The 16,708-nt window shown below is 40.5% G+C and overlaps 1 protein-coding gene across 1 annotated transcript in view; it reads left to right on the plus strand.

The window, feature by feature from the left end:
- Positions 1–16,708, plus strand: part of DIPK1A (divergent protein kinase domain 1A) — a 130,033-nt gene that overhangs the window by 104,009 nt on the left and 9,316 nt on the right. The window lies entirely within an intron of this gene.

A 16,708-nucleotide genomic window follows, 5' to 3' on the forward strand; every position in this document is an offset into this window, starting at 1 on the left:
CCAAGCAGGGGACACAAGAAACGTGGGTGTGATCCCTGGGTCAGGAAGATCCCCCGGAGAAGGAAATTGCAACCCACTCCAGTATTCTTGCCTGGGAAATCCCATGGACAGAGGAGTCTGGCAGGCTACAGTTCATGGGGTCACAAAACAGTCAGACACAATTTAGCAGTTAAACAACACAACAACAATGTAATTGAGACTGGAAGAAGGGTTGCTAGATTTATGAAACAAAACAGAAATAAAAACAGTATACCCAGTTAAATTTGACTTCAAAATAATGTGTTTTTAGTGTATGTCCCAAATATTACCAGAGAATAGCTAATAATTTTTTAGTATATGTCCCATGCAATATATTTTTTCATTGAGTAATCCTGAGAAGGTTCCAGAAGACTTTCTGGAAGAGGTTATATCTGGACTGAATTTTGAAGATTGAGCAGTGCAGGCAGAAAAAGGCTTGTGCAAAGCTACAAAGATATGAATGAATGCTGCATTCCAGAAACAGCCTGGCTAGAGCAGAGCGCATGGGGAGCAGTTTATAGAGGTCAAGTTAGGAGAGTCAAATTCAGAACTATGCATGTTGTGTTAAGGGTAGCAGAGACTCAATAGCAGGTTTTAAACAGGGAAGTGAGTGATTAGATTTATGTGTCAGAGGAATGTCACTGTCTGAGGCAGAGAGTGGATCGGGTAGGAGACTGTCACACACAGGGAGACCAGTTTTATGTTGTTGTTGTCCAGGCCCAGAGCAGTGAGAGTTTAACCCGCAGCCTTGGCAGTGGGAGTGGAGAGGAAGAAATAGCTTCAAAGTGTATCAAGGAGATAATTTGACCGCCAGCACATGGTGACCAGCTGAACACGGGAGGATTAGGAGGAAGGAGGCAGTTAGGACAGCTCACTGTTCCCTCTCTTGGATGCCTGAGTGGATGATGGTGCCTTTCAGTGAGGCAGGGAATGAAGGAGAATGACCCTCGGAGAGGAAGGCACGAGATGGTGAGTTCGGTTTTGTGAAGGTTGAATATAAAGTACATATAAGTTATACAAATGGAGATAGGAGATGTCCAAAAAGCACTTAGATATATAATTCAGGAGAAAGACCTGTGTAAGGACAGAGATTTATTAGAGCCATGGGAATAAATGTTACCATGATGACATACAGAGAAGCCAAAGAAAGTAGAACAAAACCATGGAAAAACAATAATACTTATGATGATGAGAAAGGACTGAAGGTTATAATTCAGAGTTCATAGTCAAACGTGTTATAAGGATTTTCAAAGTCTAATAGGATCCAAGGGCTTCAAAGCCAAAATACGTTGGATTAAATTTGAATGGGAGGAAAGAAGTGTCGATACCAAGTTTAAACTACTGTTTCTAGAAACTGTGCTGGGAATTTGTTGGTTTGGGTTTGGTTTGAATTTTTTTTTAATTATGATAAAATCCACATAATATTTACTGTCTTAACCATGTTTGCTTTTTAGTTTGTTACTACTTTTTGTCCTCACTTTATTGAGGTATAATTGACAAATAAAATTGTAAGATAGTTGAAAAGTATGTGGTAAAATAAAATCAAGTATGTGGTGATTTGACATACATATATACTATGAAAAGATCCCCCCCTCAAGTTAATTATCACATTCATTGCCTAACATATTTACTCTTTTGGTGTATGTGAGAACAATTAAGTTCTACTCTCTTAGCAGATTTAAATTATACAATAGAGTGTTACAGCTATACCTATAGTCACCATGTTATGTTAGAACCTTAGACTGTCTTCATTTTATAACTGAAAGTCTGTACTCTTTACTATCCTCTTCTTATTTCCCCACCCTCTCAGCCTTTGGCAACCACTTCCCCACTCTCTTGTTTCTATGATCTTTTATTTTCTTTTTTTTCATATTTCACTTAAAAGTGATACCATCTAGTATTTGTGTTTCTCTCTGTGGCTTATTTCATGTAGCATAATATCCTGCAGGTTCATTCATGTTATTGCAAACGACGGGCTGAATAATATTTCATTGTATCTATTTACCACATTTTCTTAATCCATCCCTCTGTCCATGGACACTTAAGTCGTTTCTATAACCTTGGCTATTGTGAATAAGACTGCAGTGAATGTGGAAGTATAGCTGTCTCTTTGAATAATGATTTTGTTTCCTTCGGATATATACCCAGATTTGATATTGCTGGATCACCTGGTAGTTCTATTTTTAATTTCTTGAGGAACTACCATACTGTTTTCCATAGTCCATGTTCACTGTTTTAAATGTACAGTTCAGTAGTGTTAGGTTTATTCACATTGTTTTGCATCCAGTCTCCGTAACTTTTTCATCTTGCAAAACTGAAACTCTATACCCCTTAAACGCCAGCTTTCCATTTTTCCCTCCTCCCAAGGCCCTGGTAACTCAGCTAGTAAAGAATCTACCTGCAGTGCAGAAGACCATGGTTCGATCCCTGGGTTGGGAAGTTCCCCTGGAAAAGGGATAGGCTACCCACTCCAATGGGCTTCCCTGGTGGCTCAGACAATAAAGCATCTACCTGTAACACGGGAGACCCAGGTTCGCTCCCTGGGTTGGGAAGATCCCCTGGAGAAGGAAATGACAATCCACTCCAGTATTCCTGCCTGGAGAATTCCGGGGATTGAGGAGCCTGTTAGGCTACAGTCCACAGGGATGCAAAGAGTTGGACACGACTGAGCGACTTCACTTCACTTCACCCACTCCAATATTCTTGGGCTTCCCTGCTGGCTCAGACAGTAAAGAATCCGCGTACAACGAGAGAGACCTGGGTTTGATCTCTGGGTTGGGAAGATCCCCTGGAGAAGGGAATGGCAACCCATGCCCAGTGTTCTTGCCTGGAGAATTCCATGAACAGAGGAGCCTGGTGGGCTACAGACCATGGGGTCACAAAGAGTCTGACGCAGCTGAGCTACTTTCACTTTCAAAGCCCCTAGCAACCACCTTTTCTACCTTCTGTTTCTGTGAGTTTGACTACAAAAGATCTCACGTAAGTGGAATAACACAGTATAGTTACACTTGAACCACATGGATTTGAACTGCATGGGTTGACTTATGGTGGACTCTTTTCACTAAATACAGACTACAGTATTATATGACTTGCAGTTGGTTGAATCTGTGGATTAAGGACTATGGACACAGACAGCTGACTGTAAAGTTATACCCAGATTTTGTACTGGGGAGGGGATCACTGCCCTTAACCCCCGTGTTGCTCAAGGATCAGCTGTGTTTGTCTTTTTGTGACTGGCTTATTTCACTTAGCATAATATCTTGAAGGTTCATCCATGTTGTAGAATATGTCAGAATCTCCTTCCTTTTTAAGGCTGAATAATATTCCATTGTATGTATATAACACATTTTGTTTATCCATTCATCCATCCACCCACTCTTGGATTCTTGGGCTGCCTCCACCTTTTGGCAGGGAAATTGATTTAAACTCAACTAACCCAGGTTGGGCATGCACGCTTCCTTAGATTCTATTTTGAAAGATAATGGCAGCCACAGAAAATTTTGATGTAGGTGAGTATGAACTACTGCCACACAACCTCTTTACTATGTTATAATGAAAATGATTTCTACTATATACATAGGCATTTATTCAGCACATATTTATTTATGTGCAGTCATAAAACATTTCATATAATCAGTCTGTACCAGGTGGCTCAGTGATAAAGTAATCCTCCTGCCAAGCTGGAGACACAGGTTCAATCCCTGGCCTAGGAAGATACCCAAGAGGAGGAAAGGGCAACCCACTCCAGTATTCTTGCCTGGAGAATCCCATAGACAGCAGAGCCTAGTGGGCTGCAGTCCATGGGGTTGCCAAAGAGTTGGACACAACTTACAGACTAAACAGTAATAACAACAAACCCATTTAAGTTCTAACTCTGGCCTTTTAGTTGCTCAGTGAACTTTCATGAAAGATTTCAGAGGCAGGCTCCTGTTACCCTTATAATTAGCCTCGAGCAACTAGAAATTCTGAACCTGATTCTCAAAATGTTGTCTCTTTGATAAGCAGCAGCATTAGTATCACCTGGAGACTTGCTACAAATGTAAAACTGCAGCCCCACCTAAAACCTAATGATTCAGAAACTCTAAGAGTGCAGTCCAGCTGCCTGTTCTAACAAGATCTCCAGGTGAGCTGAAGCTCCCTAAAGGTTGAGAACTTAGCTCTAGGTACCTATCTAGACAAAGGTATGACTTCTACTGGTTCTTATAACATTCCCTCTCTGTGAAAGAGTAGGAATATCTTATATTTTAGCCAATGCACATCTCTCAATTTCACCAGTGATAGCTCATTTCTAACTTCACATGCCCCAAGTTTCACCTGTAAAACCCTAATCTGCTAATTAACGATATCTCAGAGATGGATCGATCTTTATCATACAGATAACAGAAGCCCTTACAGCCTCTGGAACATGGGCTTCCTTGCTCCCTCATTAGAACGCTAGTCAAGAGCCTGTGCGTTCCTGACTGGGGTATTGGAGGCGCCTGGACCATAAACAGGCCCACACAGCACACTGTGTGCTGCATGTAAAATACATTATAACATAAGGGAAGGCAGGAGTGGAGAGGGTTCGTGTGTGTGTGTGTGAAACGAGAGAGAAAGAAACTGAGAGTGATGAACACTGTTAATGTCTGAGAGAAAGAAGTCAGGAGAGAGAAAGAATGAGAGGTTGATGATATGGTGAGAATGCAGAGAATGCTGAAGTTGCTTTAAAATAGCTGATGTAGGGAATGGGCAAGGGTGCTGACTAGAGACTCAAGAGAATTTTCAGGAATTAAGAACCCAACTATTGTGCTTCTTCCTAAGTAAGGAGAAATTGATAATTGTGTGAAATACATTTTTAGAATGTGGATCTTAGAAAATCATCTGAAACCTAGTGCTATACATCTGTTCATTGTTACCACCTCTGGTGGTACAGTTTCCATAGTTCATGAAGTTATTGTCAGCACAAATGGGTTTCATCAAATTTAGCTGAAGAGTGCCATCTTCTGGTACCATGAGGTATGTGCAAGCAAAAGGGGTGAATAGTAAAATCCTCATAGTTAAATAAAGCCTTTGATGTTTTCTGCTCAGTATTGTAAAGTTGAACATTCTCTGTAGTCTCTGTGTCTTTTTAGTTAGAAGATCAGATTACTGACAGTGATTATAGTTTGTGTGTATGGCTGAGCCTGAAAACAAGACAAAACGAAAAACAAAACAATATGTGGCCGACCATCCTTTTCATAAAAGCATGTGGGAAATTTGCTTTTAGTTTGTGATGGAAGCCACAAGTTGAAGAGCCTGTTCTTTGTGACTACCTCTTTGATGCAGGCTTGGCTTGGCGCCTTTGCTTAAAACAAGAATCTGATTCTTGTAGCTGAATGCCCGCTGAATGTCTTCACTGTTTCACAGTTTACTAATAAGATACTGGTTTGTTCCTTTTTTTTTTTTCTTTAGTGTTTTAAACATTATGGGAAAGCATTCATTTTATCCTCAATGAGGTTTTAAAATCAAAAGCTCTATGTTTTTATGCTGGTTATTTAATAAGCATTTATTAGACACTTAAGCAATTCCAAACTCTGTGCTATGTGCTAGAGGGAAAGGGAAGTTCAGAGATGGCAAGGACCACATCTGTGTTCACATTGTATTAGGGAAGATAATGTGAACGTAAATGAAGTTAGATTTGGGAATGCAGGGAGAGAAAGAACAAGAATATAAGCTCAGGAAGGAAATAATACAGCCTTGGGATTGTTCAATGGAAGACAGGTGTGGTAGAAAGAACCACTTTAAATCTTGACCTGGGGTAGAGTTGCAGATAAAGTGTGCCTCAGAATGCAGGAGCCAAAGATTAGTTAAAGCAGGTAGCTATCCTTGTCCTACTCGAGGAGTTGTTCATAACAGAGTGCCCTATTTCTAGATAAAAAAAACCAGAATACTCTTAATCTATTCATCTATCCAGTAAGAACTTTTTATATGCATTTGATTATATGCAAAGTTCCAAGGAAACAAATATGAAAGCTGTGTCCTCGCTTTGAGTTGCTGTGTAAAAGGAATGAGCACTTAGCAGGAGCACTGGGGATGGGCATGCGACCCCATCACTATTAAACATGCTCTAAATGTTGCCCTCCAAGAGAAGTAATCCTGGTTCTTTTACGTGGGTGGTTAAAAGCACAGGCTCTGGAGGCAGACTGTCTGGGTTTGGACCAGCGCCACCACTAATGTGCTCTGCAAGTTTCTTTTTTTCCTTTTGTAATTTTCTAGAAATGTATATATTCAAACAAAATCATCAATTTTTTGGTATAAAATCTGTAATAGTCTCTGTTTTTAATGTCTGCAGAATATGTGGTGATATCCCCTCTTTCATGCCTGGTATTTTTTTACGCCTTCTTTTTCTTCATCAGATTTGTTTCTGCAAGTTTCTTAACCTTCTTGTGACCTCTCTTGCTTCAGTTTCTTTACCAGTAAAATGGAAATAATGATAATACCTCTTTCATAGGGTGGTTGTGAGGATCGAAGAGAAATATAACATGAAAAGTTCTTAGAACAATGTTGACCTATAGAAAACAATACAACAAACACCTGTGTACTTCCTACCTAGATAGCAGACCTTTGCCATAGTTGCTTCATTTGTATAGATTTTAAAAATAATTTTATTTAACTATGTATGGCTGCGCTGGGTCTTCGCTGCTGCGTGGGCTTTTCTCTAGTTGTGGCGGGGGGCTGCTCGATGCAGTGGCTTCTCTTGTTGCGGAGCACGGGCTCTAGGGCCCTCGGGCTCAGTAGTTCCAACTCCCGGGGCCTAGAGCACAGCCTCAACTGCTGTGCTGCGTGGGCTTAGTTGTTCTACAGCATGTGGGATCTTCCTGGACCAGGGATGGAACCCATGTCTCCTGCATTGGCAGGTGGATTCTTTACCACTGAGCCATCAGGGAAGCCCTATTTTTTTAGAGATCTCTAGAATTTTATTTATTCATTTGTTTTTGGTTGTGCTGTGTCTTTGTTGCAGTGTGCAGGCTTCTAATTGCGATTGGCTTATCTTGTTATGGCAGGCCCAGTTGCGGCTCAGACAGTAAAGAATCTGCCCGCAGTGTGGGAGACCTGGGTTCAATCCCTGGGTTGAGAAGATCCCCTGGAGAAGAGAATGGCAGCCCACTCCAGTATTCTTGCCTGGAGAATCTCATGGACAGGGGAGCCTGGTGGGCTATAGTCCGTGGGGTTGCAAAGAGTTGGACACAACTGAGTAATTAACTTTCTCTTGTGGAGCACGGGCTCTAGAGTGCAAGGGCTTCAGTAGTTGGGCATTTAGAGATAAGCTTTATAGTCTCTGTGATCTAAAATCCTTAGAAACCTTAAACTATACCTGCAAAATCACTACAGATGGTGACTGCAGCCATGAAATTAAAAGACGCTTACGCCTTGGAAGGAAAGTTATGACCAACCTAGATAGCATACTAAAAAGCAGAGACATTACTTTGCCAACAAAGGTTCGTCTAGTCAAGGCTATGATTTTTCCTGTGGTCATGTATGGATGTGAGAGTTGGACTGTGAAGAAGGCTGAGCACTGAAGAATTGATGCTTTGAACTGTGGTGTTGGAGAAGACTCTTGAGAGTCCCTTGGACTGCAAGGAGATCCAACCAGTCCATTCTAAGGAGATCAGCCCTGGGATTTCTTTGGAAGGAATGATGCTGAGGCTGAAACTCCAGTACTTTTGGCCGCCTCATGCGAAGAGTTGACTCATTGGAAAAGACTCTGATTCTGGGAGGGATTGGGGGCAGGAGGAGAAGGGGACGACAGAGGATGAGATGGCTGGATGGCATCACTGACTCGATGGACGTGAGACTGAGTGAACTCCGGGAGTTGGTGATGGACAGGGAGGCCTGGTGTGCTGCGATTCATGGGGTCGAAAAGAGTCGGACACGACTGAGCGACTGATCTGATCTGATACCTGCAGAAGGTTTCACTCCTGAGTCATACCCAAGAACTCCCACCACCTTTCCCTCAGTGAAAAAAACATGCCAATGAAATTCCTGGCCATCTGATACCAAACAGATGGTTCTGCATTTCCTCAAAATCACCAGAGGTTGACCTGGATGAGAAAGTATTGAGCATCTCCCCATGGAGTTCCCCACAGACTGCTTCTCCTATGAAGATGAAACCTAATATTCTTGGTTACAACCTGGTCTAAAGGAGAAAGGAGGCATGGTGAAGGGCTCACCCAAGAGCTTCTGCTAGTGATAGCTGAAGAGCAACAGATTCTAGGTGTTTGTATTCAACTCTACATGTGAGCAGGACTCTCATCTCTATTAGGGCTATCCTTATTCTCAGAGCAAATAGGTCTGCTGAGCCTGTGCTAGCCTTTCCAAGTATTGAGTAATTACCAAAACCCACTATGCTTTGGCTGTTTCTTTGGGATCATGAAAAATTTATGCCCCCAGGGACTTCCCTGGGGGTCCAGTGGTTAAGAGTTCTCATGCTTCCAATGCGGGGGGCACGGGTCCAGTCCCTGGTTGGGAACTAGACCATACATGCTGAGCAGCATGGTAAAAAAAAAAATTATGTCTCCAGAATGAAAGGTTCAAGAAATTATCCTCAGCCACAATCCCATACAACAGGAAACCCAGTCACTGCAAACCTCTAATAGGTTGCCTTATCCCAAGAGCTAGAAGTGGGCAAGACTGAGACTAAGAGAACCAGACAGACAGGAGAAATTCTGGGAATGAGCAAACAAAAGGTAATTGCAGAAACCAGGAAAGAGCAAGAAGGTCTAAAGTAGGCATTAGGAGATAAAGATCAGAGGAATTCTCTCAGTTACAGGAACATACTTCCCTGGTGACTCAGACGGTAAAGCATCTGCCTCCAATGTGGGAGACTCTGGTTTGATTCCTGGGTTGGGAAGATCCCCTGGAGAAGGAAATGGCAATCCACTCCAGCACTCTTGCCTGGAAAATCCCATGGACAGAGGAGCCTAATAGGCTACAGTCCATGGGGTCGCAAAGAGTCGGACACGACTGAGCGACTTCACTTTCAGCCATAGTCTTTTCTTTATTTTATATTGGTTAATGCATTCTTTCTGCATTCTTTAGATTTTTTAATTCATTTGTTCTGTGTTGTTTATTAATGTAATTAAGACTGCATAGAGCTTTGCCACGGAGAAGGCGATGGCACCCCACTCCAGTACTCTTGCCTGGAAAGTCCCAGGGACGGGGGAGCCTGGTGGGCTGCTGTCTATGGAGTCCCACAGAGTCGGACACAACTAAAGTGACTTAGCAGCAGCAGCTGCAACAGAGTTTTGCCAAGAGAATGCACTGGTCATAGCAAACACTCTCTTCCAACAACACAAGAGAAGACTCTACACATGGATATCACAAGATGTTCAGTACCAAAATCAGATTGATTATATTCTTTGCAGCTGAAGATGGAGAAGCTCTATACAGTCTGCAAAAACAAGACCGGGAACTGACTGTAACTCAGACCATGAACTCCTTATTGCCAAATTCAGACATAAATTGAAGAAAGTAGGGAAAACCACTAGACCATTTGACCTAAATCAAATCACTTATGATTATATGATACAAGTGACAAATAGATTCAAGGGATTAGATTTGATAGACAGAGTGCCTGAAGAACTATGGACAGAGGTTCATGACATTGTACAGGAGGCAGTGATCAAGACCATTCCCGAGAGAAAGAAAAGCAAAAAGGCAAAATGGTTGTCTGAGGAGGCCTTACAAATACTATGAAAAAAAGAGAAGCAGAAGGCAAAGGAGAAAAGGAAATATATGCCCATTTGAATACAGAGTTCCAAAGTATTGCAAGGAGAGATAAGAAAGCCTTCCTCAGTGATCAGTGCAAAGACATAAAGGACAACAATAGAAATAAGACTAGAGCTCTCTTCAAGAAAATTAGATACCAAGGGAACTCTTGCAAAGATGGGCACAATAAAGGACAGAAATGATAATGGACCTAACAGAAGCAGAAGATATTAAGAAGAGGTGACAAGAATACACAGAGGAACTGTGCAAAAAAGATCTTCACGACCCAGATAATCACAGTGGTGTGATTGTATCCATGATGGTGGAATATCACTACAAACAAAGCTAGTGGAGGTGATGGAATTCCAGTTGAGCTATTTCAAATCCTAAAAGATGATGCTGTTAATGGGCTGCACTCAATATGCCAGCACATTTGGAAAACTCAGCAGTGGCCACAGGACTGGAAAAGGTCAGTTTTCATTCCAATCCCTAAGAAAGGCAATGCCAAAGAGTGCTCAAACTACCACACAATTGCACTCATCTCACACGCTAGCAAAGTAATGCTCAAATTCTCCACGTCAGGCTCCAACAGTATGTGAACCATGAACTTCCAGAGGTTCAAGCTGGATTTAGAAAAGGCAGAGGAACCAGAGATCAAATTGCCAACATCTGTTGGATCATTGAAAAAGCAAGAGAGTTCCAGAAAAACATCTACTTCTGCTTTATTGACTATGCCAAAGCCTTTGACTGTGTGGATCACAACAAACTGTGGAAAATTCTTCAATACCAGACTACCTGACCTGCCTCCTGAGAAATCTGTGTGCAGGTCAAGAAGCAACAGTTAGAACTGGACATGGAACAGCAGACTGGTTCCAAATCGGGAAAGGAGTATGTCAAGGCTGTATATTGTCACCCTGCTTATTTAAGTTATATACAGGGTACATCATGATAAATGCCGGGCTGGAAGAAGCACAAGCTGGAATCAAGATTGCCAGGAAAAATATCAATAACCTCAGATATGTGAATGACCACACTTAAGGCAGAAAGCAAAGAACTAAAGAGTCTCTTGATGAAAGTGAAAGAGGAGAATGAAAAGTTTCTCAACATTCAGAAAACTAAGATCATGGCATCTGGTCCCATCACTTCATGGCAAATAGATGGGGAAACAATGGAAACAGTGGCAGACTTTATTTTTGGGGGCTCCAAAATCACTGCAGTTGATGACTGCAGCCATGAAATTAAAAGACACTTGCTCCTTGGAAGAAAATCTATGACCAACCTAGACAGCATATTAAAAAGCAAAGACATTACTTTGCCAACAAAGGTCCATCTAGTCATGGCTATGGTTTTTCCAATGTTCATGTATGGATGTGAGAGTTGGACTATAAAGAAAGCTGAGTGCCGAAGAATTGATGCTTTTGAATTGTGGTGTTGGAGAAGACTCTTGAGAGTCCCTTGGACTGCAAGGAGATCCAACCAGTCCACCCTAAAGGAAATCAGTCCTGAATATTCATTGGGAGGACTGATGTTGAAGCTGAAACTCCAATACTTTGGCCACCTGATGTGAAGAACTGACTCATTTGAAAATGCCCTGATACTTGGAAAGATTGAAGGCAGGAGGAGAAGGGGACGACAGAGGATGAGATCGTTGGACGGCATCACCGACTCAATGGACATGAGTTTTTGTAAACACTGGGAGTTGATAATGGACAGGGAGGCCTGGCGGGTGCAGTCCATGAGATTGCAAAGAGTCAGACATGACTGAGTGACTGAACTGATTGAACTGAAGACTGCATTCTTCTCTGAATCATTTTTTCAATTTTATCATTGGTTTTAGCTATAGTTTCTTATATTTTTAAAAATGCATTATTATTATTTCCCAGATGCTTAAAATTTCAATTTAGGCTTTCTCTTTGACTCAAGAATTAAAAGAATATTTCAAATTTTCCAGGTAGATTTTTTTGTTAATTTCAAATTTCTTATCATATTGTGACGGGAGAATACTGCTTTCTGCTGTGTCTATTTAGTGGAATGTGTAGAGCTTTTGATCTAATTCGTAGATGTTCCATGGGCATTTGAAAAAGTCTGTTCTCAGGGCAATTAGATGTACCTAGATTATTGAGTTCTTCTGTGTCTTTTTTTGTAAACTTTTTCCATCTGTCATGGACAGATAAGAAAAGTGAAATAGGGACTTCTAATGCTTTTCTCTTTATTTCTTTTTCTATTTCTTATAGATTTCATGTAATTAATTTTAACGTTACTTGGTTTACTTTATAGAAATTCAGGAAGGGGGAGGACTGTGAGGGAGAGGATATATGTATACGTATAGCTGATTCACTTCACTGCACAGCAGAGACTAACAACATAGTAAATCAGTTGTATACTCCAATTAAAGTATTTACACTCCAGTTAAAGTATTAGTATTGTAATATCATCGTGGATTATATGTTTTAACATTCTAAAGTTTCTAACATTTTCTTTTTTGCTTTATTTAACGCTCCCTCACGTAAAGAGGGGGATTCAACCTCATCTGGTATAAGATTGTAGCTTAACTTTTTTCTTTGTGTTTGGCTGGTATACCTGTATCGTCTTTTATTTTTCAACTTTTTTGATATTGTCTGTTTTCTAAAGATACTTTTCTTGCAATAGGTAAGCTTATCCCATTGACCTTTATAGGTATGTCTTAGTTCTGTAACACATTTTATGACCTACTTTTTGTTTTTAAGGATTGGTTTGTATCTTTCTCCAGAGGGTATATATTTGTTTTATGCTTTTGTTCCTTTTGATAATTTAGGAAGGTTTGTATTCTGATTTTAGCTCTTCTATTGGTTAGCCTTATACTATAACTTTTAAAAATATATTTTATTCTCTATTGCTTTAGGCCACATCTATTTATTCCCCACTACAAGCAGTGACAAAATTATTATACCTCTATCCATCCCATCTCCTTTACTCTACTTCATTTTAATGAATACATTATTATTATTAGTTCTTCAAATTATCATCTCTATACTTTTGAATATACTCTGTCTCTATTATTTGATTTATAAGAAATAAATAATGTCTTTTGACCTAGGATATTAAAGATAAGGAAATCAACATCCTTTTGCAACCTCTCATCTTCTTACATCTCCCCTTCTTGGTTTTGTTAATTCTATTACTTTTACTGGTATAGTTTATAATATTAACATTCTGAACAATATAGAGTAGTGATTAAGAGAATGAGCTCTGGAACCAGACTGCTTAGGTTGAAATCTTGGCTTTTATGATTTTGTAGCTTGAGTATAGCAATAGGTTCTACCTCACAGGGCTGTTGTCATAATAAAAATGTGGCACTGGAACAGTGCCTGATACATGGTAAGCATCTAGTAACTACGCAATACTGTTTTAACAGTTATTATGAAATAGATTTTCAGGGTTGTTTTCATCCCAGTCCTACATTTCAACTGGCTTCCATGCGCAGTTTCTGTGTTCATCTCTTGGTTGCCTCAAATTCATTCTCTAATAGTTCTTCAAGAGATGCTAATGGGAATTATATCTTCTGATCCTTAACATATTCAAAAACATTTGATGCCTTTTACTTGAAAGAAAGTTTGGCTATGGAAAATAAGAAGAGTTATTATTGAGCACTTATTAAAATCATAGGTGATCCATCCTCATTAAATGATTATAGCTCATAATAGTGCTATAAGTCAAGCAGTATTTACATCTCCTTTTACAGAAGAGAAAATTAGGACACAAGCAGGTCACACTTCTTTCTCAAACTTTGCTGGCATTGCACTACCTTTGAAGATGGCTGTTGAGAAATCCGAGTCCAATCTGATTTATTTTCCCTTAAAAATGTCTTGATCTTTTGCCTGCTTGCTCAAAGGATTATTTTTCAAGTCCAGTAAAATTCAATGGGATATGTCACAGGGATCATTCTGTGTCCATTTCCTTGGGACACTGTGAGTCCTTTCAATCTGTACATTAAAGACTTCTTTCACGTATATGAAGTTCTGTTGAATTCTACCTTGATTATTTTTTTCTTTTCCATGTATTCTGTTCTTCCATATATGGATATGCTGGATATCCTTTGTCTTCTATATCTATAATTTTATCTCAAATTCTTTTTAGTTCTTTTTAAATTTCTATCTTATTTTGCTCACTTTTCTCAACCTAGCCCTCATAAGTCTTCCTGTGTTGTTGTTTTTGTCTTCCTACGCTTTTACCCATTCACACTATGTCTTTAACTTCTGTGATTTTTTTTTCCTTTTCTTCCTTTCTGAGTCCTGTTTGCTTCATTTAAATTCAGTTCTTTTGTCTCATCATTATGTCTCCTGCTTTGAAGTCTTAAACTATTTCATTAAGTCTTTTGAATTGATAGCAGTATGTTTGCTGTGCTTCACGGCAATATTCTTCTGGAAAAAATTTTTTGTTTGAGATGTCCTCTTCCTATTCCTTTCTTCCTTTTCCTCATAGATTTGCTGTATAGATCTCCAGCTTGTTTTGAGTATTACTCATTAACTGAATGAAAGGAGTTCTTCAACCCGCTATTTGCAGGAAGCAACTGGGGCAGTGAAATGAGTGAGTGGTGAAACTCCTGTGGCCCAGAATTTGTGTGTATGTGTGCGCGTGAAGAGAAAAAGAAAAGATGAGACAGAGAGACAGAGATACACAGATTGCTTTAGCCTATCTCTCTCCTCAGCAACTACAGAGTTGCTCATAATATAGTCTCTCCCAACCCTTATTTTATTTACAGACTGCCTCCAACATAGATAAGATTTTTAAGGATTTTATTAATCAGTGCTGCCTTGCCCTGGTGGCTCAGTGGTAAAGAATTTGCCTGCCAATGCAGGAGACGTGGGTTTGATCCCTGGGTCAGGAAGATCCCCTGGAGAAGGAAATGGCAACCCACTCCAGTATTCTTGCCTGGGAAATTCCATGGGCAGAGGAGCCTGGAAGGCTGCTGCTGCTGCTGCTAAGTCACTTCAGTCATGTCCAACTCTGTGTGACCCCATAGACGGTAGCCCATCAGGCTCCCCCATCCCTGGGATTCTCAAGGCAAGAACACTGGAGTGGGTTGCCATTTCCTTCTCCAATGCATGAAAGTGAAAGTGAAAGGGAAGTCGCTCAGTCGTGTCCGACCCTCAGCGACCCCATGGACTGCAGCCTTCCAGGCTCCTCCGTCCATGGGATTTTCCAGGCAGGCTGCAGGGTTGCAAAGAGTAGGACATGACTGAGCACACACACACACTGCCTTGCCCTGCTACTTCATGATGCCAAATAGAGTCCTGGGAAGTTCTCACAGCTTGTGCCCCCTAAACTTTCATTGCAAACCAGAGAGATGGGTCTGTCCCTCAGGTATACCACGTAGTCAGTGCTCTCCCAGCTTTGAGAAGTGAGGTCACAGCAGGTATTTCATCTCAGCATCCTTCTGTACTCTGCTGTAATTTTTACTGTATTTGGCAGGTCATCCTCATTTATTGTGCCTTAGGGTTACATTTGGAGAAGGCAGTGGCACCCCACTCCAGTACTCTTGCCTGGAAAGTCCCAGGGACAGAGGAGCCTGGTGGGCTGCAGTCCATGGGGTCGAGAAGAGTTGGACACAACTGAGCGACTTCCCTTTCACTTTTCACTTTCATGCATTGGAGAAGGAAATGGCAACCCACTCCAGTGTTCTTGCCTGGAGAATCCCAGGGATGGTGGAGCCTGGTGGGCTGCCATCTATGGGGTCGCACAGAGTCGGACACAACTGAAGCGACTTAGCGGCAGCAGGGTTACATTGGCACCTTATCTTATCAAAGGATTTGGTTTCTTTTTTTTTTGGTCGCAACACATGGCTTGTAGAGTCTTAGTTCTTTGACCAGGGATTGAACCCAGGCCTTTGACAGTGAGAGCAGAGTCCTAACCACTGGATGACCAGGGAATTCCCATCTTTTTTTTTTTTTCCTTGTCTTGGGGCAATATCAAGGAGACAGACAAGATGACAGAAGTGCCTTGTTATTTTAAAAATATTTTGGTGTTTTAAACTTATTTTTAATTCATTTTAAAATAGAGCCATTTTAAAAAATAGACTGCCCATCTTCTCATAAGCAGTAGATACCATACTACCTCAGGCCATGCTAAGTGGGAAAAAATGACTTCAAAGTTCTGTGCATGCCCTAGTCACAATAAGATCTCTCATAGTTATATAACTAGTAAGGAGCAGAGCTTGGATTCAAATCCAAGTCTGTCCATATCCAAAGCCTGAATTATTTTTATCATAGAACTTTCTCTTAAAGAATGTAAATATTTCTTTATGGTATCTTTAATATGTTTCTTCTTTTTTAATTTTAATTTTATTGGCATATAGTTGGTTTACAATATTGTGTTAGTTTCAAATGTACAGCAGAGTGATTCAGTTCCACATATACATATATTCATTCTTTTAGTTCTTTTCTCTTAGAGGGTATCACAGAATACTGAATAGAGTTCACTGTGCTATATAGTATTCCTTGTTGATTATCTATCTTATATATAGTAGTGTGTGTATGTTCATTTCATCATTCTGATTTATCCTTCCCTCTCATTTCCCCTTTGGTAACCATAAGTTTGTTTTTGATATCTGTAAGACTGTTTCTGTTTTGTAAATAAGTTCAGTTGTATCATTTCTTTTTGATTCCACATGTAAATGATACCATATAGTATTTGTCTTTCTCTGACTTAATGCACTTAGTATGATAGTCTCTAGGTCCATCCATGTTGCTGCAAATGGTATTATTTCATTGTTTTTATGGCTGAGTAATACTCCACTGTATGTGTGCCACGTCTGCTTTATCCTTTCCTTTGTCAATAGACATTTAGGTTGTTTTCATGTCTCGGCTGCTGTGAATAGTGCTGTGGTGAACACTGGGGTGTATGTATCTTCTTGGATTATGGTTTTCTCCTGATATCTGCCCAGGAGTGGGATTGCCGGATCATATGGTAGCTCTATGTCAGTTTT

This window comes from Bos indicus, chromosome 3, assembly GCF_029378745.1.
Source record: "Bos indicus isolate NIAB-ARS_2022 breed Sahiwal x Tharparkar chromosome 3, NIAB-ARS_B.indTharparkar_mat_pri_1.0, whole genome shotgun sequence".
Lineage (NCBI taxonomy): Eukaryota > Metazoa > Chordata > Mammalia > Artiodactyla > Bovidae > Bos > Bos indicus.